Source organism: Carcharhinus amblyrhynchos, chromosome 17 (assembly GCF_965287045.1).
Source record: "Carcharhinus amblyrhynchos chromosome 17, sCarAmb.v2.hapA, whole genome shotgun sequence".
NCBI lineage: Eukaryota > Metazoa > Chordata > Chondrichthyes > Carcharhiniformes > Carcharhinidae > Carcharhinus > Carcharhinus amblyrhynchos.
Genome location: NC_137340.1, coordinates 37,996,066 through 38,020,584, shown reverse-complemented (window position 1 = coordinate 38,020,584; position 24,519 = coordinate 37,996,066).

Here is a 24,519-nt window from a genome sequence, read left to right as displayed (position 1 = left end):
ATGATGAAATAATGGTTGTATTTTTCAGTGGTGAAATAAAAACAAAACCAAGATTATCAGATCTAAATGAATGTGAATGAAAATTAAAGATCCATTTTACCTTTTGTAAATGTAAACCTCGCAAGAAATTACCCTTTCCCATTATTAATGACACTAACAACATTTTTGGGACAAAGTTATCATGGAAGCTATAGGTCAAAATTAACAGGAGACTATTTTATGATCACCATGACAATTATTGTTAAATGGGTATTGTTATATATTTAAGTAGTAGCATGATTGCTTTAAGAGAAGGTTACATGATTTGATGGATAAACCTGATGTGTGTTACTTTGAATTCGCATGTGTAAAATTCACAGCTCCTAACATAGTTAGGACACTACAAAAAGAAAATTATTGACAAAGGTGGGATTTTGTTGCATCAAGAATGTCCAAAAAAGATCCTAAGTAGAAGAAACAAACATTGGGGTGGTAATCTTACCAGCTCGTCATGCCAGTTGACTGGTGAGCCAGTAGATCATGAGAAAGATAAGAAACCAGGTTTGCACCTGATTTCTTGCCTCTATTGATCTCACTGGCCCTGGATTGTCAGCATGACTTATTTCAATATTATTAGTGAGCCCAGGATGCAAGGGGCATGGGTGAGTGACAGATCTTCAGTGTTCTATATACATTCTACACAGAACGCTGAGAGATTTATGTATGCAAATAATGCCCTCTAGCTGTCAGCAGCCAGCTTTCGGGCAAGTGTTGATTCCATCCACTCCCACTATTAGCATGAATTACATTTTGTCTTTTTTCTTCCACTATGTGGCAGAAGATCATGTCTGAAAGCTCACTGAAAGAAATAAGTGTGATTCTCTCCTATTTTCACGCTCGTTCGAACTTAAGAGTTTTTTGCTAATATCACCCCCTGTGGCTCCTCACATTCCAAATGTTAAAAGGCTGGGGAAAATCGACAACAGGATTAAGGATTGAAGTGCTAGTGAAGGAAGACCAAGTAAAAGAAAAGCTCTGTGCCATTTTAAAAGAGGTTGGGGGGGGCGGGGTTCCAATCAGAGAGGGGTGAGATTTCAGGCAGGATTTGGCATATTTAAAAAGAAGTGTTGCTTTGTGGCATAGCTGAGGTTAGTTGAAAAAAAGATATCAAGCCAACAGTCTCCAGAGTAAAATGGGAAGTATTGGGAAGACAGTAAATAAGTAAAACTATGTTAAAACTACAGGGGACATGGTTAGTAAGTTTGCAGAGGACATCAAGATTGGTGGCATGGTGGACAGTGAGGCAGGTTATCTTCAATTGCAGCAAGATCTTGATCAATTGGGCCAGTGGGCTGACGAATGGTAGATGGAGTTTAATTAAGACAAATGCAAGGTAATGCATTTTGGTAGTTTGAACAGGGCAGGACTTACTTAGTTAATTAGGGGATTGGGGAGGGCATTGGGGAGAGTTACAGAACAAAGAGATCTAGGGGTACATGTTCATAGCTCCTTGAAAATGGAGTCACAGGTGGACAGAGTGGTGAAGAAAGCATATGGCATGTTTGGTTTCATCAGTCAGAATGTTGAATACAGGAAGTGGGATATCTTGTTAAAGTTGTTCAAGACATTGGTAAGGCCACACTTGGAATACTGTGTGCAATTCTGGTCACCCTATTATAGAAAGGATATTATTAAACTAGAAAAGATTTACTAGGATGCTACCAGCACTTGATTGGTTGAGTTATAAGGAGAGGCTGAATAGACTGGGACTTTTTTCTTTGGAGCAAAGGAGGCTGAGGGGTGATCTTATAGAGGTCTATAAAATAATGAGGGGCATAGACAAGGTATATAGTCAATATCCTTTCCCAAAGGTAGGGGGGTCTAAAATTAGAGGGCATAGGTTTAAGGTGAGAGGGGAGTGATACTAAAGTGTCCAAAGGGGAATTTTTTTCAAACAGACGGTGGTGAGTGTCTGGAACGAGCTGCCAGAAGTAGTAGTAGTAGAGGCGGGTACAATTTTATCTTTTAAAAAGCATTTAGATAGTTACATGGGTATGATGGGTATAGAGGGATATGGGCCAGATGCGGGCAATTGGGATTAATTTAGGGCTTTAAAAAAAAGGGCAGCATGGACAAGTTGGGCCAAAGGGCCTGTTTCCATGCTGTAAACCTCTATGGCTCGATGACTCCATATTGAGCAGTCTCGCGTCTCTAATGCCTGCAAGAGTAATAAATAGCTGATGAATTAGGGTCCATGAGTCCTTTGAATAAAGAAAATGAATCAAGGAGTTCCTATGCAGAGTAGTTTCAGTAATTTTTACAAGCGAATAAAACCGCAAATGAGTTGCCCATACCAGCTTTTCTCAGTACAATAGGAAGTAAAACCTTCAATTTGCTCTGGAGGTTTGTTCATTCAGCAAAGTCAGGGACCAAAAATTATGATGGCTTGACAAAGACCTTGAGGAGCATACTCTCCAAAGCTACCAATCATCATGGAGCAGTTCAGGTTCCACTGAAGGAATCAATTGGAAGGCGAAAGCATTGCTCAATTTGTGGCAACGTTGAAAAGGCTGGCACAACATTGTGAGTTTGGTGAGTCATTAGAAGATTTGCTTTGAAATCATCTAGTTTGTGGTCTTTAAAGTGAGGTATCCAAATAATCTTACAGAACATGCTTTGACTTTAACGATAGTAATAGAAATCACAGTGTCGATGGAACTGGCTGCTGAAGAGGCTTCACAATTTGCTACAGGAATGAAGGTCCACAAGTTGGGAACTGCCCATAAGAAGTCAAAACAGCAACAAACATGTCACAGATATGCCAAAATAGGCCACTCAGATGTGGTAAAATGGGTCACATTGCAAAATATTTGTTGGGCTAGAGCAGCTTCCCCTGAGGAGAATATTCAGAAGAAGAATCTGGGCATTTTTTATAATCCCACCCAGTGAAACTTGCTGAATATACTCACTGAAAAGTTCATGGGTCCATTGGGATAAAATACACAATAGGTGCACATGAATAAATACCTAAATAATTGTGTGCCTGTTTGAAGTAAGAGATTCTGTGGACATTGAATCACACTAATTAAAATATTTTTCTGATTATCAAAGAACCACCCACATGGCAGAGTCAACTGTAAAGCAGTGCTTTCAAGATTTAATTAGAGCTCACACATTCGATATATTATTCACTTGCCACAAGATGGCACTATCACATTTCATTTCTCACACCTCATCAACACTATCTTCATCAAACTATTTCAATATTAATTTATACAGCAATATGTTACCTATATATTACCTATACCTTGTGATACATAAAGCTCATACTGCTCAAAATAGTGACACATGGCGAATTTACAAGGAATCAATATTATATGTGCGATGCATGCAACATTTTTAGAAAATTATTTAATTAAGTGAATTTCACAAAAATGTTCATAAAACTTAAGAAATAAATAAAAGCAGGAGTAGATCCCTCGATGGCCTTTTCCATAAGATCATTGCTAATTTGATTGCGGCCTCAAGTCTACCTTCCTGCCTGTTCCGTATAACTCCTGGTTCTCTTATAACTCAAAACACTGCTGAACTCAGTGTTGAATATGTGTAATGAGCCAGCCTCCACAGCTGTCTGGAGCAGAGAATTTTAAAGATTCATGCCCTCTTCAGAGATTAAATTCCTTCTCATATCTGGCTTAAATGGGCATTCCCACATTTGATCTGATTTGATCTATTATTGTTGCATATATTAGTAAACAGTGAAACGTATTGCTTCTTGAACACTATACATACAAAGCATACCATTCATAGAGAAGGAAAGGAGAGAGTGCAGAATGTAGTATTACGTTCATTGCTAGAGTGTAGAAAAAGATCAACTTAATATGAGATCTGTCCATTCAAAAGTCAGCAGGGAAGAAGCTGTTCTTCAGTCGGTTGGTATGTGACCTCAAACATTTGTATAATTTTCTCGATGGAAGAAGATGGAAGAGAGAATGTCCGGGATGCGTGGGGGTCCTTAATTATGCTGTCTGCTTTGCCGAGGCAGTGGGGAGTATGGACAGAGTCAATCGATAGGAGGCTGGATTGTGTGATGGATTGGGCTCCAATCTTCTTGCACTCTTGGACAGAGCAGGAGCCATATCAAGCTTTGATTCAACCAGAAGGAATGCTTTCTATGGTGAATCTGTAAAAGTTGGTGAGAGTCATATCTGACATGCCAAATTTCTATAGTCTTCTGAAAAAGTAGAGGCGTTGATGGGCTTTCTTAACTATAGTGTCAGCATGGGGGGGACCAGGACGGGTTGTTGGTGATCTGGACACTTAAAAACGTGAAGTTTTGGACCATTCTTATTCTGAAACTGTCCAGATTCCAAAATCCTGGATCTCTTTCCATTACTGCCTGTGGGTCCAACACTACAGGGGCTGCAAAGGTTCAAGAAGGCAGCTTACCACCACCTTCTCAAGGGCAATTAGGGATGGTCAATAAATGTTTGCTTTGTAAATGATGCTCACATCACAAAATTTTATCTTACCATCTTACCATCACTTCCAATAGCTTCAGCGATGCTAAATGCTATGGATTCTGGTGTTGCTGGTTTGACTTTCAAGAGTTTGAGAAGGCTTGGAATGGAGTTGTGCCAGCTCACTCATGTTTCTCTGGGTCTCCCTGGTCATAGAGGTCACCTTCCCCTGTAAGAGGAGAAAACTGTCAGTAATTATTGAGCATTATGCTTGAGGGCTGCACTTGCCATGCTGGAGGTCTGCAAGAAACGTGATGTTTAAGGGTAACAATATTGTTCGGTTTGTGTTGGTGAGTGAAGTATCTGACCATTAGTTATGAATCCTATGTACCAGTTGCTGGTTGAGTGATGGGTTTGTGGTGCATTGAACAGTTTGAGAAGTTAATGGTGTGATGCCATAGGATCATAGAATCCCTGCAGTGCAGGAGATGATCATTCAGCCCATCAAATGTGTACTGACTGTCCGAAAGAGCATTTTACCCAAGTCCAATCCCGCCCCATTCCTGTAATCCCGCATATTTACCAAGGCTAATCCACCTACATATCTTTGGATGCTGAGAAGCAATTCAGCATGGCCAATCCACATAACCTTTACATCTTTGGACTGTTGGTTGAAACCAGAGCACCCAGAGGAAACCCCACAGGGGGAACCTACAACTCCACAGAGACAGTAACCCAAGGCTGGAATTGAACCCGGGTCGCTGGCACTGTTTGGCAGCAATACCATGCCACTGTACTGCCCATTGCCACCGTACATATTGGATATGTTGTAAAGATGCATTCATTTTCCTTGTCCTATTCTGTGAGGTCTGTAACCCTTTCCTGGCACTCTTGGCATGTCCACAATGCAAGACTCTCAGCATTCACCTTGGCTCCCGCTCCTTTCAGAAGACTTTTATTCAGAGCTTCCTGCCTCCACTTCACCCCCTCCAGCCATTGGAAACAAGGCTTGCACCCTGACTCCACCAGTGTAACTAGTGCCTCTGAGGCAGTAGCAGTGAATCTGAGAATCCTCTCCCTGCCTTCTGCATAATTTCCTTGCAGCTTCAGTCTTCCAGCATGGTTTACCAGCAGTTTTCAGTTGAGGAATGCAACTTTCCTTTTGTCCCTTAAAAAACAGACAGGCTGCATGCATCATGTGGTCTCTACACAACTCTATTCAGTTCTCTGCAAAAAAAAAGTGCGAAAGTGATGTGTAGATACCGGCATTGGATTGGGGTGGGCACAATAAGAAGTCTCACAACACCAGGTTAAAGTCCAACAGGTTTATTTGGAATCACGAGTTTTTGGAGCGCCACTCCTTCATCAGGTGAGTCTAACTCCTAATCAAAAGCAGAAAACGAGTCACCTGAGGAAGGAGCAATGCTCCAAAAGCTTTTGATTCCAAATAAACCTGTTGGATTTTAACCTGGTATTGTGAGACCTCTTACAAGTGCAAAAGTAATCTGCATGAAGGAAGCTCCATGGGATCCATTCAACCACATGTTACAGTCATATGGTCACATGGCATGGTGGTGCAGAGGTTGGCACTGCTGCCTCACAGCGCCAGGGACCTGGGTTTGATTCCCAACTAGGGTCGCCGTCTGTGAGGATTCTGCACGTTCTCCCTGTGTCTGTGTGGGTTTCCTCTGGGTGTTCCGGTTTCCTCCCACAGTTTGAAAGACGTGCTGGTTGAGTGCATTGACCATGCCAAATTCTCCCTCAGTGTTCCTGAACAGGCGCCAGAATGTGGCAACTAAGGGATTTTCACAGTAACTTCATTGCAGTGTGAACATAAGCCTACTTGTGACTAATAAATAAAACGTTAACTTTTTAAATGAGGTGGGCACACCAAATTTATATGCTACCCTGTTTTAATCAGAAGTTATTTTCTCCTGCATTTGCTGTTAAAAATTTCAACTTTACATACCATTCACAGTGCTTTATTGTCATTATTGTCACAGATTTGTCTTTTCTTTTTAAACATGACAATTCTCAATGCTAGACTTGAAAAACTGCATTTTTATTAATTTAAAAATCATGCAATTTTTATATGTTCTTTTGAGAGATGTGTATAAAATTAAATTTTCAGTGCAAGAGAGGTTGTTCAGCAATTATGAGCCCAGTATGCCAATAAAAACTCAACTACTTCGGACTGAAAGGTTTAACACTATCACGAATTTTTAATAAGACAGTACATAAAAAGTGAAAGTTCACATCAAAGACTGTGACAGCATAGCCAATACAAAATTACGATAAAACTGACAGCAGCTTCTGAATTTGCATGTCTAACTGCATGTGTGCGGATGCCAGAAATTGCTGTCAGTTTTATACATTGATGAATAAAAAAAATGAAAAACTGAAAAAAATGGGTGGCAGGGTGGCACAGTGGTACTGTTGCCTCACAGCACCAGGGACCCGGGTTCAAATCCTGGCTTGGGTCACAGTCTGTGCGGAGTTTGCATGTTCTCCACGTGTCTGTGTGGGTTTCCTCTGGGTGATCCGGTTTCCTCCCACAGTCCAAAGGTGTGTGGGTTAGGTGGGTTGGCCATGCTAAATTGCCCCTAATATCCCAAGATGCATAGACTGGAAGGATTACTGGGTTGAATATGTGGGGTTACGGGGTTAGGTGTAAACTCGATGGGCCGAATGACCTCTTTCGGTACTGTAGGGATTCTATGATGGTGAATACTGACAGTTTCTCAGTTTTCCCATAAGGGGAAACATCCAATGGAATTTTATGGCCGCTTTATGCCCATTTTGCTAGTGTGATTGGCACCAGTTTTCGTAAACGGCACAAGTTTACCACACCCAGAATTCTGGAGCAGTAATTTGCATGCATTTAAATTGACTTAATAGGCTGCATGCCCAACCTTACCGGTACTTCCCCCTTTACCACCGCGTTCGCCCATACAGAATCGGCGTGAATCAGACGTGCTGCACAAAAGTCTGATTCAGACGCTCCAGTTAGCGAGGAGGTGACTGCGGAGCATCTGATGGCTCTCTGCTTGAGATCAGAATGGGGGGGGTCTGCTGCCAATCTGCCTGAGATCAATAAGGAGGAAGGGGGGTCTGCGCCGATTCTGGGTGGGTGAACAAGGTGGTAAAGGGGGAAGTGCAGTAAGATTGGGCATGCAGCCTATTAAGTCAATTTAAATACATGCAAATGCATTTAAAGGCCATCGTACCTATTTCGGGTGCAGTCCCAATCACAGCCATTTTCAGGCGTTGGTATAGGGGGAACCGGCGGATCGTGCTACTTGCCTCACGTATGACTTTACCAAGTTTCACCAAGTTCAAAAACGGGGCATAACTTGATGGTAAAATCAAGTCCTTAGAAAAAAATCTTGTAAAATAAAGAACAAAGAACAGTACAGCACAGGAAACAGGCCCTTCGGCCCTCCAAGCCTGTGCCACTCATTGGTCCAACCAGACCATTCGTTTGTATCCCTCCATTCCCAGTCTGCTCATGTGACTATCCAGATAAGTCTTAAATGATCTCAGCATGTCCGCCTCCATCACCCTACTTGGCAATGCATTTCAGGCCCCTACCACCCTCTGTGTAAAAAACGTCCCTCTGATATCGGAGTTATACCTCGTCCCTCTTACCTTGAGCCTGTGACCCTTCGTGATCGTCACCTCCCACATGGGAAAAAGTTTCCCACTGTTCGCCCTATAACATAACCTTTCATAATTTTGTACATCTCTATTAGGTCCCCCCTCATTCCCCTTCTTTCCAGGGAAAACAACCCCAGTTACCCAATCTCTCCTCATAGCTAAGACCCTCCATACCAGGCAACATCCTCTGCACTCTCTCCATGTCCTTCTGGTAGTGTGGCGACCAGAACTGGACGCAGTACTCCAAATGTGGCCTAACCCATGTTCTATACAGCTGCAACATCAGACTCCAGCTTTTATACTCTATACCTCATCCTATAAAGGCAAGCAAGCCATATGCCTTCTTCACCACCTTCTCCACCTGTGCTGCCACCTTCAGGGACTTGTGGACTTGCACACCTAGGTCCCTCCGTGTTTCTATATTCTTGATGGTTCTGCCATCTATTGTGTAACTCCCCCCTACATTAGTTCTTCCAAAATGCATCACTTCGCATTTATCTGAATTAAATTCCATCTGCCATTTCTCCGCCCAATTTTCCGGCCTATCTATATCCTGCTGTATTGTCCGACAATGTTCATTGCTATCAGCAAGTTCAGCCATCTTCCGTGTCATCTGCAAACTTGCTGATCACACCAGTTACACCTTCTTCCAAATCATTTATATATATCATAAATAGCAGAAGTGCCAGTACAGAGCCCTGCAGAACACCACTGGTCACAGATCTCCAGCCGGAAAAAGACCTTTTGACTACTACCCTCTGTCTCCTATGGCCAAGCCAGTTCTCTACTTATCTAGCCACCTCGCCTTGTATCCCACGAGCCTTAACTTTTCTCACCAACCTGCCATGAGGGACTTTGTCAAATCCCTTACTGAAATCCATATCGACGACATCCATGTCCCTTCCTTCGTCAACTGTTTTTGTCACCTCCTCAAAAAACTCCACCAAATTTGTAAGGCATGACCTCCCTCTTACAAATGAGATTGTTCCGTTCTAAATAATGCCCATCTTCTCAGTATGTATCCTGCAGAACCCTATTCCCCTGCAGAATCTGACATGTTTCAAGAAGTCACCTCTCATTTTTTTAAACTCCAATGAGAATGAGAGCAACTTGCTCAACCTTTCCTCGTAAGGCAACACATTCATCCCATGAATGAAGTTAATTAATGTTCTGTGAACTCCAATGCAAGTGAAACACTCGCACTTATCAGAGTTAAATACCATTTGCCACTGTTCTGCCCATCTGGCCAACCCATCGTGATCTTCTTGCAACATACAACCACTCTCTTCACCATTATCCATCTCACCAACCTTGGTGTCATCTGCAAATTTGCTTAAAGTCCCCCCGCATTTTCATCTACATCATTTATATATATAACAAACAATAAGGGTCTCAATACTGATCTTTATGGTACACTGTATGACACCAGCCTCCAGTCACTGGAACAGACTTCTACTACTATCCTTTGTGTCCTATTACTAAGCCAGTTTATGATTCCTTCTTTCCAAGTTTCCCTGAATTCCATGTGCTTTAACCTTTCCAATCAGTCTCCCTTGTGGATAGTAAAAGAATTATAAATATGAAGAAGAAAATGTCCAGAAATATGATGAAGAGCTCCAACTCAACATCTTATCTACACAAGGTGATTCACATATGCTTTGGGTGATTTAGAAGTTAACTGGACAACTCATTAGGGTACAGGTTGATACTGGTACTATTGAATTTTTAATTTTTGAAACTAGATACCAACAAAAGCATTTTCCTTTAAAATCAGCTAATGTGATTTTAAGGTCTTACATGGAAGAGATCAGACCTTTAGAAGATCACAGTATTGTCAACATAGAATTGAATGGACAACAGCAGAGTTGCCTCCCCAAAATAGTCCATGGTAATTTTCCAGTTCTAACTGGGAAATTGTGGTTGGAGAAAATAAAGCTTAATTGGAGTGCTGTCAACAGATTGGTTAATGCTAAAACAGGCCTACGGCACTTGCTGGGTAAATAAAAAAGCATATTCAAAGAGACACTTGGCTTAATAAAGGGAATTCAAGTGAAACACAGCATAAAGCCTAAAAGTCAACCAGAAGACCTCAAAGCAGGAGCCATGCCATATGCAATTCATCCCAAAGTTGAAGAAGAATTAACGTTGGCTCTGACTAAGGGTCATCCAGACTCAAAACGCTGGCTCTATTCTCTCTCCACAGATGCAGTCAGACCTGCTGAGATTTTCCAGCATTTTCTGTTTTTGCTGTTGTTGAAGAAGAATTAATATGATATGAAGAAGAATTAATATGACTTGTTAACACTGGCATGTTACAGCTGGTTATAATGAGTGACTGGGCTATTCCCATCGTATCTGCTGTGAAGCTAGAAGTTTCAGTTCATAGTTGTGGTGGTTTTAAAATGACCATAAATGCAGTTTCATACTTCCTTTATTTGAAGATTTGTTTGTTGGGTTATCAGATGGGCAAAAATTCAGGAAGGTTGATCTTTTGCAAGCATATTTACAGATGAATGTAACCACTGAATCGCAACCATTGTTTACCATTGTTATCCGTAAAGATCTTTATTGTTGTAAAAGATTACCTTTTGAAATAACACCCTCACCAGCCCTATTTCAAAGTTCTTTGGATCAGACTTTTAAGTGGTCTCTGGTATAATATCACTACCTGAATTATATTATGATTACAAGGTCGGTGAACAGGAGCACTTGAATGATTTAAAAGCAGCATTAGAATGTTTTCAAGCACATGGCCTGCATTTCAAGAAAGAAAAGTGTGGATTTTTCTAGACACCAATCCAGTATTTGGTTCACATTATTGGTAATAAAGGCCTACATAAAACTCACAAAAAGGTGGTTACTATTTAGAAGCCCCAAATCTGACAAATGTGACTTAATTGAGGTCCTTTTGAGGATCAGTGAACTAATATGGCAAATATTTTCCTAACTTATTTATATTATTGAAGACATTGCACAATTCACGATGTGTGAAACAGTCATGGGAAAGGACAACAGAATGTGAGAAAGCAGACAAGGATGTCAAAGGTACTTTGCCGAAGTCTGAAATATTGGTTCATTTTAATATGAAGCTACCATTACTATTTGCTTGCGATACTTCACCATCTGGAATGAGAGCAGTAGTTTCATGTATTATGCCTTCGGGAGGAGAACATCCAATAGGTTTTGCTTCACATTCTCTGACTATTAGTGAATCTAACTATGCTCAGCTAGTAAAAAGATGCATTGAGTATGATTTTTGACATACAAAGATTCCATTATTATTTATTTAGTTGTCATTTCACATTAGTTACTGATCATCCACACTTACCTATTATTTTTGGAATGTATAAAGGCATATCTTTGTTAACTGTGAGCTGATTGCAAAGATGGTCATTGATCTTATCTGCACATTCCTATGAAATAAAGCATCATCAACCAGAGTGCCATGCTAATGCTGATGCATTATCATGCTTATCTTTACCTCTTGAGCAGATGCCACCAACTAGTATTGCCATTCTTTATTTTTCTCTAATAGATGCTTTGCCTGTGGTAGCTTCTAAGTTCAGGGATTTACCAGAAATGATTCTGTGATGGGGAAGGTGATGAAAATGGTAATGAAAGGAATGACAGCTGGAATGTATCATCTGTATCCTTACTTGAACTCCTAATTGTCAAAAAAACTTTGAACCTACCATCCAAAGTGGGTGTCTATTGTGGGGAATCCGACTTGTGCTTCTTCCTAGTGTGCGAACAATGACATGAAGAATATCCAGGTATAGTCTGGATGAAGGAATTAGCACATAGTTAATGATATCCTCCTGATCAACTTTCCTATTGACTATGTATATTGATTAATAATGTAAAGTACTGTATCTAGAGTATTGTTGATCCTATATATAACTTCATAGTAATTTGTTGTCATGACCACAGAAGTAAATGGGGAGGGATGCAATATATTTAAATGGTTGCAAAGTTGCTTTAAAAGCTGATCACACAATTTGATGGTGATGTCATTGGGATATTGCACAGAGTGATGTTTTAATTTCATATGTCCTCTGTTAAGGCAAGATCTCCTTCAATAAATCTGTTGTTGTTGGTCTGAATCTGCTTGTGCAACCATACCTTTTATTTTTGTTTAAAATCCACAACCCCTACATAATCAGGACTTTACTGCCACCATCTTTCTCAGCCCACGGCCTGTATGACAGGAGAAGACACAATTTCCAAGGGTACAGCAGTTGGTAGGTTTGATGAGCATCTCAATGCTTTCTGCTGTCACCAGATTGATGATGGACATTGCAGACTGGAGTTCTGTTTCAAAATGAGGGATGAAACACTAATTGTTCAAAAAGACAAGATCATAGTGTAGCATGTGGTGGACATTTCTCCTTAATGTTGGACACAGGATGCATATTGCCAAGACTGGAATGTAGGTGCTTAATTGGAGTCAGGTCCTTCTGTTTTTTGGAAACACTGAGGTTCAGTTAACTTGAATGCCATTCTTTTTGTCAAAACCATCAGGTTAAGACTGCTAATGCTTTGTCCATTAGCACTATTATGGGAGATCACAATTTGCGATGGTTATCCTTTGTCTGGAGTTAGCTGGACCAGACTCCCTGTCCCTACGGCCATTGTTACCTTGAAACTGCTGCAAGCCATCAGGTAACTGGCTAAACCATTTTTTGGCTCAGTAATTTTCCATTTTTAGCAGCACAGGTGAAGTGCGTGAAGATTGATGTATGGCAAATTTTGTGCCTCGTTTTAAGAAGGGCTGCAAAGAAAAGCCTGCCAACTACAACTGAGTAAGCCTCACATCAGTGGTGGGTAAGTTGTTGGAAGGTATTTTGAGAGGCAGGATCTACAGGCATTTAGAGATGCAGGGACTGATTAGGGACAGTCAGCATGGCTTTGTGAATGGGAAATCACATCTCACAAATTTGATTGAGTTTTTTGGAGGGGTAACCAAGAAGATAGATGAGGGCAGTGCAGTTGATGCTTGTCTATATGGATTTTAACATGACCTTTGACCAGCTATCGCATGGTAGGTTGTTGTATAAGGTTAAATCTCATGGGATCCAGGATGAGGTAGCTAAATGGATACAAAATTGGCTTGATGACAGAATAAGAAGTCTCGCAACATCAAGTTAAAGTCCAATAGGTTTATTTGATAGTAAACCCACAAGCTTTCGGGGTTTTCCCCTTCGTCAGGTGAGTGGAGAGTTCTAGTCTCTGACAGAGCATATAACAGCACACACAGTTTACAGAATACTGATTAGAATGCGAGTCTTTACAGCTAACCTGCTATTCAAGTCTTAAAGATGCAGGCAATGTAAGTGGAGAGAGCATTAGATTAAAGAGGACAATAAGTGAGATGTTGCAAGTTCAGACAAGTCATGGGGGTTACAGATAGTGCAACATGAACCCAAGATCCTGGTTGAGGCCATCCTCTTGTGTGTGGAACTTGGCTATCAGTCTCTGCTCAGCGACTCTGTCGTGTGCCGTGAAGGCCACCTTGGAGAATGCTTACCTGAAGATCAAAGGCCGAATGCTCATGACCACTGAAGTGTTCGCCAACAGGAAGGGAACAGTCTTGCCTGGTGATTGTTGAGCGATATTCATTCATCCATTGTCGTAGCGTTGGCATGGTCTCCCCAATGTACCATGCTTCGGGACATCTTTCCCTACAGCGTATTATGCAACCGATTCTGGCGAGTAGTCCATGGTGAGTCAGATGGGAGGAAGGAACTTGTTGATGTCTTCATATAGTTGTTTCAGTGATTGTTCACCATGAGTCCAAAGGAAGAAAATGTCATCGAGGTATCTAGTGTATAGCATCGCTTGAAGGTCCTGTGCAGTGAAGAAGTCTTGTTCGAGTCTGTGCATGAAGCTGTTGGCGTATTGAGGTGCAAATTTGGTCCCTATGGCTGTTCCATGTGTCTGAATGAAGAACTGGTTGTTGAAGGTGAAGACATTGTGGTCCAGCATTCTAGGATACACGCATCTCCATTAAGGACAGTCACCTTAGCACCTCACTGTATCGCAAGCCCACAGATAACCTCACGATGCTCCATTTCTCAGCTTCCGCCCTAAAAACGTGAAAGAAGCCATCCCCTACGGACAAGACCTCCGTATACACAGGATCTGCTCAGATGAGGAAGATCATGACAGACACCTCCAGACGCTGAAAGATGCCCTCATAAGAACAGTATATGGCACTCGACTCATCGATCGACAGTTCCAACGTGCCACAGTGAAAAACCGTACCAACCTCCTCAGAAGACAAACACAGGACACGATGGACACAGTACCCTTCGTCGTAGAGTGCCCCAGGGGTCGGTGCTGGGGCCTCAGCTATTTACCATTTATATAGATGATCTGGAGGAGGGAACCGAGTGTATGGTGTCGAAATTTGCTGATGACACCAAGATTGGTGGAACGGCAAATTGCGTGGAGGGTGTGGAGAGTCTGCAGAAGGATCGAGATAGGCTGGGCGAATGGGCCAGGAACTGGCAAATGGAATTTAATGTTGGCAAGTGCGAGGTGGTCCACTTTGGTAGGAATAATGGTAGGAAGGACTATTACTTATGTGGTGAAAAACTGCAGCAGGCGACGGTGCAGAGGGACCTCGGGGTCCTTGTGCATGAGTCGCAAAAACCCAGCCTGCAGGTGCAGCAGGTGGCCAGGAAGGCTAATGGGATGCTGGCCTTCATAGCGAGGGGGATTGAATATAAAAGTAGGGAGGTCTTGCTGCAGCTGTATAGGGCATTGGTGAGGCCGCAGCTGGAGTACTGTGTGCAGTTTTGGTCGCCGCACTTACACAAGGATACTTTGGCCTTGGAGGGAGTGCAGAGGAGGTTTACTAGGCTGATACCGGAGTTGAGGGGGTTGAGCTATGAGGAAAGGCTGAATAAACTAGGCTCGTACTCGTTAGAGTTTAGAAGAATGAGGGGAGATGTCATTGAGACATATAAGATGATGAATGGGATGGATAGGATAGAGGTGGAGAGACTCTTCCCGCTCAGAAAGGACAGTACGACTAGGGGGCACAGCCTCAAGATAAAGGGGGTGCGGTTTAGAATGGAGTTGAGGAGGAACTTCTTCACTCAAAGGGTGGTGAATCTCTGGAATTCTCTGCCCGTTGAAGTGGTGGAGGCTGCCTCGCTAAATATTTTTAAGACGCAGGTTGATGGGTTTTTGATAAGCGAGGGGATTAAGGGTTATGGGGAGAGGGCGGGAATGTGGAACTGAGCCACGACAGATCAGCCATGATCTTATTGAATGGCGGGGCAGGCTCGAAGGGCTAGATGGCCTACTCCTGCTCCTATTTCTTATGTTCTTATGTTCTTATGTCCAGTACTTCCCCAGAGCGGAGAAACTACGACATCTTCTCCGGAGTCTTCAGCATATCATTGATGAAGACAAACATCTCGCCAGAGCCATCCCCACACCCCCACTTCTTGCCTTCAAACAACTGCACAACTCAAACAGACCATTGTCCGCAGCAAACTACCCAGCCTTCAGGAGAACAGTGACCACAATACCACACAACCCTGCCACAGCAACCTCTGCAAGACATGCCGGATCATCGACATGGATGACATCATGTCACGTGAGAATATCATCCACCAGGTACATGGTACAGACTCCTGCAACTCGGCCAATGTTGTCTACTGAATACGCTGCAGGAAAGGATGTCCCGAAGCATGGTACACTGGGGAGACCATGCAGACGCTACAACAATGGATGAATGAACATCGCTCAACAATCACCAGGCAAGACTGTTCCCTTCCTGTTGGCAAACACTTCAGCGGTCACGGGCATCCAGCCTCTGATCTGCGGGTAAGCGTTCTCCTAGGCGGCCTTCATGGCACACGACAGCGCAGGGTCGCTGAGCAGAGACTGATAGCCAAGTTCCGCACACATGAGGACGGTCTCAACCGGGATCTTGGGTTCATGTCACACTATCTGTAACCCCCATGACTTGCCTGGGCTTGTAAAATTTCACTTACTGTCCTGTCTGGAGACAATACACATCTCTTTAACCTAATGCTCTCTCCGCTTACATTGTCTGCATCTTTATGACTTGAATAGCAGGTTAGCTGTAAAGACTTGCATTCTAATCAGTAATCTGTAAACTGTGTGTGCTGTTGTATGCTCTGTCAGAGACCAGAACTCTCTACTCACCTGATGAAGGGGCAAACCCTGAAAGCTTGTGGGTTTACTATCAAATAAACCTGTGGGACTTTAACCTGATGTAGTGAGACTTCTTACTGTGTTTACCCCAGTCCAACGCCGGCATCTCCACACCATGATGACAGAAGCCAGAGGCTGGTTGTAGAGGATAAAAACAAATTACTGTGGATGCTGGAATCTGAAACCAAAAGAGAAAACTCTGGAAAATCTCAGCAGGTCTGGCAGCATCTGTAAGGAGAGATGCTGCCAGCCCTGCTGAGATTTTCCAGCATTTTCTTTTTGGGTGGTTGTAGAGGGATGTTTTTCAATTGGAGGCCTGTGATCAGCGGTGTACCTCAGGGATTGGTGCTGGGTCCACTGTCATTTGTCATTTATATTAATGATTTGGATGAGAATATCTAGATAGGCTGGGCGAATGGGCCAGGAACTGGCAAATGGTATTTAATGTTGGCAAGTGCGAGGTGGTCCACTTTGGTAGGAATAATGGTAGGAAGGACTATTACTTATGTAGCGAAAAACTGCAGCAGGCGACGGTGCAGAGGGACCTCGGGGTTCTTGTGCATGAGTCGAAAAAACCCAGCCTGCAGGTGCAACAGGTGGTCAGGAAGGCTAATGGGATGCTGGCCTTCATAGCGAGGGGGATTGAATATAAAAGTAGGGAGGTCTTGCTGCAGCTGTATAGGGCATTGGTGAGGCCGCAGCTGGAGTACTGTGTGCAGTCTTGGTCGCCGCACTTACGCAAGGATATTTTGGCCTTGGAGGGAGTGCAGAGGAGGTTTACTAGGCTGATACTGGAGTTGAGGGGGTTGAGCTATGAGGAGAGGCTGAATAAACTAGGCTTGTACTCGTTAGAGTTTAGAAGAATGAGGGGAGATCTCATTGAGACGTATAAGACGATGAATGGAATGGATAGGATAGAGGTGGAGAGACTCTTCCCGCTCAGAAAGGACAGTACGACTAGGAGGCACAGCCTCAAGATAAAGGGGGTGCTGTTTAGAACGGAGTTGAGGAGGAACTTCTTCACTCAAAGGGTGGTGAATCTCTGGAATTGTCTGCCCGTTGAAGTGGTGGAGGCTGCCTCGCTAAATATTTTTAAGATGTGGATTGATGGGTTTTTGATAAGAGAGGGGATTAAGGGTTATGGGGAGAAGGCGGGAATGTAGAACTGAGCCACGACAGATCAGCCATGATCTTATTGAATGGCGGGGCAGGCTCAAAGGGCTAGATGGCCTACTCCTGCTCCTATTTCTTATGTTCTTATGTTCTTATGAGAATATGAGGCATGGTTAGCAAGTTTGCAGATGACATCAAGATTGGTGGCATAGTGAACAGTGAAGAAGATTATTTCAGATTGCAATAGGATCTTGATCAATTGGGCTAGTGGGCTGACAAATGGCAGATGAAGTTTAACTTAGATAAATGCAAGGTAGATTGAACCAAGGCAGGACTTACTCAGTTAATAGTAGGGCACTGGGGAGAGTTACAGAACAAAGAGATCTAGGGGTACAGGTTCATAGCTCATAGCTCCTTGGAGCCATAGGTGGACAGAGTGGTGAAGAGGGCATTTAGCATGCTTAGTTTCATTGGTCAGAACATTGAATACAGGAGTAGGGACGTCTTGTTGAAGTCGTACAAGACATTGGTAAGGCCACACTTGGAATACTGTGTACCGTTCTGGTCACCCTATTATAGAAAGGATATTACTAAATTACAAAGAGTGTAGAAACAATTTACTAGGCTACTACCAGGACTTGATGGTTTGAGTTATAAGAAGAAGCTGGATAGACTGGCACTTTTCTCTCTGGAGCGTAGAAGGCTGAGGGGCGATCTTATAAAGGTCTGTAAAATAATGAGGGGCACAGATCAGCTAGATAGTTGATATCTTTGCCCAAAGGTAGGAAGTCTAAATCTAGAGGGCATACGTTTAAGGTGAGAGGGGAAAAATACAAAAGGGTCCAGAAGGGCAATTTTTCACACAGAGCAGAACTAAACTCCTCCATAGGGATACCTTTGCCTAATGGCCCAGAGCACCAACCCTCTGCTGCCTCCTAAATTGCCAGGGCTTTTCCTGAGCCCTCCTGCATTGCCATTGTTTCTCTTGAGCCCTTTCCACTTCAGATCTGCCAAATGCAGTCCTTTACATGCTCAGAGTCTCCTCCTCTGCTCCTCTTTCTTCTTAATCAGGATTCCCCTTTGATATTCACTACTATCCTGAGTCGGATGATTTGGTTTTTGCAGTATCTTCTTCATACACAGGTGCACTGGGCTTTTGTCCACTGGGCCTTTGTCTTCCATCTAAAGAACTCTATGATGCTGGATTGTGCACGCAACAATTGCACCCAGCCCATGCAAACTTGGGGTATGCTGGATCTGTTCCTAGAGTCCACACAGTGATAAGGTAAATGTCGATCTCTTTACACAGGATCACTTATCTTCCTAAAACACTGATTTAAAGTGAATGCTTCAAAGAGCCATAACAACCTGATGAATGGAGCAAGTGGTTAGAATGCACTACCTGAGAGTGTGTTGAAGGGCAATTCAGTCAAGAACTTCAAAGGAAAATTGGATACTATCTGAAAAGAAAATAATTCACAAGGATGTGGGGGAAAATGGGGTCAGCTGAATTGCTCTTGCAAAGAGTTGGCACTGGCACAAGGGTCCAAATGGTATTCTGTACTGCAACAATTCTATGATTCTGTGATGAGATCGTGCACCATCTGCACAGTTATGGAGGCTTGTTCATTTTCTGCACCTCTCCCAGTTGACATACAGAGCACACTGTGCCAAATCAGTGCAGTCAATAATGTTCCGCATCATCAGGAATCTTGCTATCCTGATAAAGCATTCAGTTTGAACATGGAAAGGGATCCCCTCACTTGTTGTAAATTCCCTCTATGTCCTGTCAGGTGATAAGATATCCAGCATATGAGAGATGTTTGCAATGAGTCCTACCTGGAAGGATCTAAAGTCATGAAAGAAGAAGGCGATACCAATGATAATTTCTAAAGCCACTGACAGATTCTTATCCCGCTGAGTCTTGAGGTCAAGGTGTAGAGCTGACAGAGTTTCATAACCACCTCCTTGGTGAATCTCAGTTACGTCAGGGATTATGGACAGATCATGTGAAGAATGGAAAGTTGTTTCCAGAAATCTTGGGGGTGATTCTCCAACAGGGCCGGATTAGCACGATCCACGCTGGGTGTGCAGCCCGGAGCACCTCTTCCAGTGCCAGATTTCTGGTGCTGTCAGCTTCAACGCAGAAACAGATGTGGAGCTACATTATGATCCAGGGGCTCATTTAAATATTATTTACATGTGGTTAGCGGGCCTGGGGCTGAAATTGACAGGGTCCGCAAGCATCTTCCAACCCATTAGGAATATTTCACTCCAGCGGGGTTTAGAGTAGCTCCCCACTTTTGGGGAACTAGCAGCCTAACTCTGCTGGAGTGAACCGGGGGGACAATCGGGCTACCCACAGGATCGGGCAGTGGGGTGGAGGTGCCCCCTGAGCATTGGCACATTGGCAGTGCCAACCTGGGTGCCTGGTACTGCCCAAGGGGCAAACAGCCAATGCCCATGGGACACCTTGACACTGCCCACTGGGCATTGGCAGGGCATATGATGACAGGACCGAGGGTGGCAGGGCTTGATGGGGACAGAACCTAGGTGGCAATTGGTGGGGGTAGGGTGAACAGCTGCCACTCGGCAGACAGGTTCACTGGGGGAAGAAGGAGGCCAGCAATCAGGGTGGGCTACGATGGTACAGTAAGGCCGCGATAGGGGGGTGGTTGGCCTGTTGGGAGGGTCGGCATTGCAAGGATTGTAACTGATAGGGGGGAATGTACTCGTTAGAGTTTAGAGGAACGAGGGGAGATCTCACTGAGACGTATAAGATGATGAATGGGATGGATAGGATAGAGGTGGAGAGACTCTTCCCGCTCAGAAAGGACAGTACGACTAGGGGGCACAGCCTCAAGATAAAGGGGGTGCAGTTTAGAACGGAGTTGAGGAGGAACTTCTTCACTCAAAGGGTGGTGAATCTCTGGAATTGTCTGCCCGTTGAGGTGGTGGAGGCTGCCTCGCTAAATATTTTGAAGACGCGGGTTGATGGGTTTTTGATAAGCGAGGGGTTTAAGGGTTATGGGGAGAGGGCGGGAATGTGGAACTGAGCCATGACAGATCAGCCATGATCTTATTGAATGGCGGGGCAGGCTCGAAGGGCTAGATGGCCTACTCCTGCTCCTATTTCTTATGTTCTTATGAATCAGTGGGGGCAGTTAGAGATCAGGGTGGGCTGGGGTGGGGTGGGGGGGTGGTGGTGGGGGGAGCAGAGGTGGGGCAGGGTTGCGGGGGGGTGGGTGTCGGAGCTGGGCCCAGGAATGGTCCGGGGTCCAGCAATTGGGTCGTGTGGTGGTACCGAGACCCGATGTTGCAAGGGTCATGGGGGTCCCGCAATGCCAGCTCTCTGGCCCCACCCTTCCACATTGAGGAGGGAGGGTGAGCTAGCCGGCAATCGGGAGGCTAGCAGCGCTGACAGATTGTGGCATGTGCAGTGGTCCATCAGCATGCTGATTTCAGCCTCTCCAGTGAGAATAGGCCCTGCCTCCTGAAATTTAATGATATTTACAGCCTCTGGTGGTCTCTGCATTGCATAGAGTGTGGGAGATTCTTCTCTCAACTCCCACTGAAGAAAAACAACGTGAATTAATCCAGTTTTCACATGAATTTGGCACTTAGTTTTTTTTGGGAGAATTCAGACCCTTGTGTGTGGTAGAACTTTTAATGGAGATGGAGAATTCCCCCTACTTCTTTGCAGAACTTCTCTCTCCCCTCCTTTGCTCCATTTCCTGACCACGAGGCACAGCAGAATACCCACGTATCTAATTCAGGTCCTTAAATATAAGCAAATTATTGCAGATGCTGGAATCTGAAGCAAAACAGAAAATGCTGAAAACCTCAGCAGCTCAGGACAAACTCTGTTCTCTCTCCACAGATGCTATCAGACCTGCTGAGTTTTTCCAGCATTTTCTGTTTTACTTCAGATACTTGTCTTACGGTCCTGAATATATTCACATCTGGTAAAATTTGCTTCCAAGAACCAAGCTAGGTTGTTCCACTCAGTTAAAGCAATGTTAAGTCAAAAGCAGCCCACCTGCAATTGTTGAATAGACCATTAATTAGCCTTGGTTCAGAGCCCATCTTGCAGCAGAATGTCTGACTTTAGCCGAATGATGTACAAATTTGTGGCCTGGACCTGATGGTCCAAATTAGTTATCCTGGCATTGCATCATTTGATTGGATGGTGTGATATCCGGGATAACATTGATTCACAGATTGGCAGCACATGCTGTGGATGCCTAATGAAATGCTATGCAGGAAGCAGATTACAAGTGCATTGAGCCCCAGTAAACTAACACTTAGCTTCCATGATACCACTTCTAACAGTAATGGAGCAATGTATTTTATGCCCTATGTATGCTTAGCTTTCCACAGGCAAAAATCTACATTAATGGAAATCGCAGTGATGTAAAAGAATGAGACCCCAAGCAAGTTGAAACTGAAAATTCTCCAAGCATGAAGGAGAGGAATATTGAGGCTGGGAGTGTTACCTGAACATATTCTGAGATAGACTGAGTTCAATAAATTTTATTTCAGTTTGTTTCACATCTCAAATGAATTATTTGAAGGGAACAGGAGCATTTTTCCCAGTACCCTGGACACTATTTATCCCTCAACTAATAAAAATAAAATAAGAGATTATTCAGATATTGGGCACAATTTTCCCAGCACCCTGTGCTGCTCAAGCAGCACAGTGGGCTGGGAAATGTTAGCTGGGGACTGTCACAGATGCCAGTCATGACTTTCCCGAGTCATTCTTTATGGCATAATCAGCCTTGTGCCAGAAGTCAGCACGAGGCTGATAACCATACTTAAATCTCAATTTCAATATAATTAGTGAGTCTGGAACAGTATTGTCCGGGCTCACCAATTCTTCCCTCTCACCAACGGGGATTAGAGTTGGTCCACATCAATGAGGACTTGATGTGATGATCTTGCTAGTGGGGACAGAGGCCACTAAGGCACACCTGAGATTTCAAGGGTGGGAGTTGCCTCTTGGGCAGTGCCAATCTAGCACTGCCAGCCTGGCACCTTGGCACTGCCCACTAGACACCAGGCAATGCCAAGGGGGGGAGGCTGAAGGGGGCAGTGCCTACTTGGGGGGGGCAGTGGTGAGGGTGGACTGTGGTGCATTCTGCATTAGGAATCAGTGGGGGAGGGAAGGGGCGATCAGGGCTGGCCATTGGGAGGGGGGGATTTGGAGCTGTCCATGAAGGGATTGGGCAAGCTATGGAAGGTTGAGGGTCACGGCTGACCATCAGGGGGAAGGGTCAGAGAGGCTGGCAATTGTGGGGGTGAGGTCAGGGAAATTGGTGATTGGGAAGGGTTAGGGAAGATAAAGAACAAAGAACAGTACAGCACAGGAAACAGGCCCTTCGGCCCTCCAAGCCTGTGCTGTGCATTCGTCCAACTAGACTATTCGTTTGTATCCCTCCATTCCCAGGCTGCTCATGTGACTATCCAGGTAATTCTTAAACGATGCCAGCATGTCTGCCTCCACCACCCTACTTGGCAGCAGATTCCAGGTCCCCACCACCCTCTGTATAAAAAATGTCCCTCTGATATCTCGCCCCTCTCACCTTGAGCCCATGACCCCTCGTGATCATCATCTCGGACCTCAGAAAAGCTTCCAACTATTCATTCTTTCTATACCCTTCATAATTTTGTACACTTCTATTAGGTCTCCCCTCATTCTCTGTCTTTCCAGGGAGAACAACCCCATTCTACCCAATCTCTCCTCATAGCTAAGACCCTCCATACCAGGCAATGTCCTAGTTAACCTTCTCTGCACTCTCTCCAAAGCCTCCATCTCCTTCTGGTAGTGCGGCGACCAGAATTGGACACAGTACTCCAAATGTGGCCTAACCAGCGTTCTATACAGGTGCAACATCAGACTCCAGCTTTTATACTCTATACCCCGTCCTATAAAGGCAAGCATACCATATGCCTTCTTCACCACCTTCTCCACCTGTTCTGCCACCTTCAGGGACTTGTGGACTTGCACATCTAGGTTTTTATGTGTTTCTATACTCTTGATGGCCCTGCCATTTATTGTACAGCTCCATCCTACATTAGTTCTTCCAAAATCCCTGTCCCTGTCCCTGTCAGGCAAGGAGGAAATGGTCGAGCTAGGGAACCGTGGTGCACTAAAAGAGTTGATTCGCTGGTTAAAAGGGAAAAGGAGGCTTATGTCAGGATGAGGCTTGAAAGCTCAGGTAGTGCACTGGAAAGCTATAGATTAGCCAGGAGGGAGCTAAAGAGTGAGTTAAGAAGAGCTAAAAGAGGACACGAGAAGACTTTGGCTGATAGGATTAAGGAGAATCCTAAAGCTTTCTTTAGATATGTTAAGAATAGAAGATTGGTTAGGGCAAAATTAGGGCCAGTCAGAGACAGCAGTGGGAAGTTATGTGTGGAGCCGGAAGAGATTGGAGAGGCACTGAACAAATATTTCTCTTCGGTATTCACACAGGGAGACGTAAATGTAGTTGTGGAGAACACTGGGTTACAGAGTTGTAAACTGGATAGTATTGAAGTAGATAAGGAGGATGTGCTAGATATTCTTGAGAGTTTGAAAATAGATAAGTCCCCTGGGCCGGCCGGGATTTACCCTAGGATTCTCTGGGAGGCAAGAGAGGCGATTGCAGAGCCTCTGGCTCCGATCTTCAGGTCGTCGTTGGTCACAGGTATAGTGCCAGAAGACTGGAGGATAGCAAATGTTGTCCCATTGTTTAAGAAGGGGAATAGAAACTTTCCTGGGAATTATAGACCGGTGAGTCTTACTTCTGTTGTGGGCAAAGTATTAGAAAAAATTATTAGGGATAGGATTTATAGTTATTTAGAGAGTAATGAATTGATTGGAGATAGTCAGCATGGTTTTGTGAAGGGTAGATCGTGCCTTACTAACCTTATTGAGTTTTTTGAAAAAGTGACCAAAGAGGTGGATGGGGGTAAGGCAGTTGACGTGGTATATATGGACTTTAGTAAGGCGTTTGATAAGGTTCCCCATGGAAGGCTTCTGCAGAAAATGCAGATGTATGGGATTGAGGGTGATTTAGTTAATTGGATCAGGAATTGGCTAGCTGATAGAAGACAGAGGGTGGTGGTTGATGGA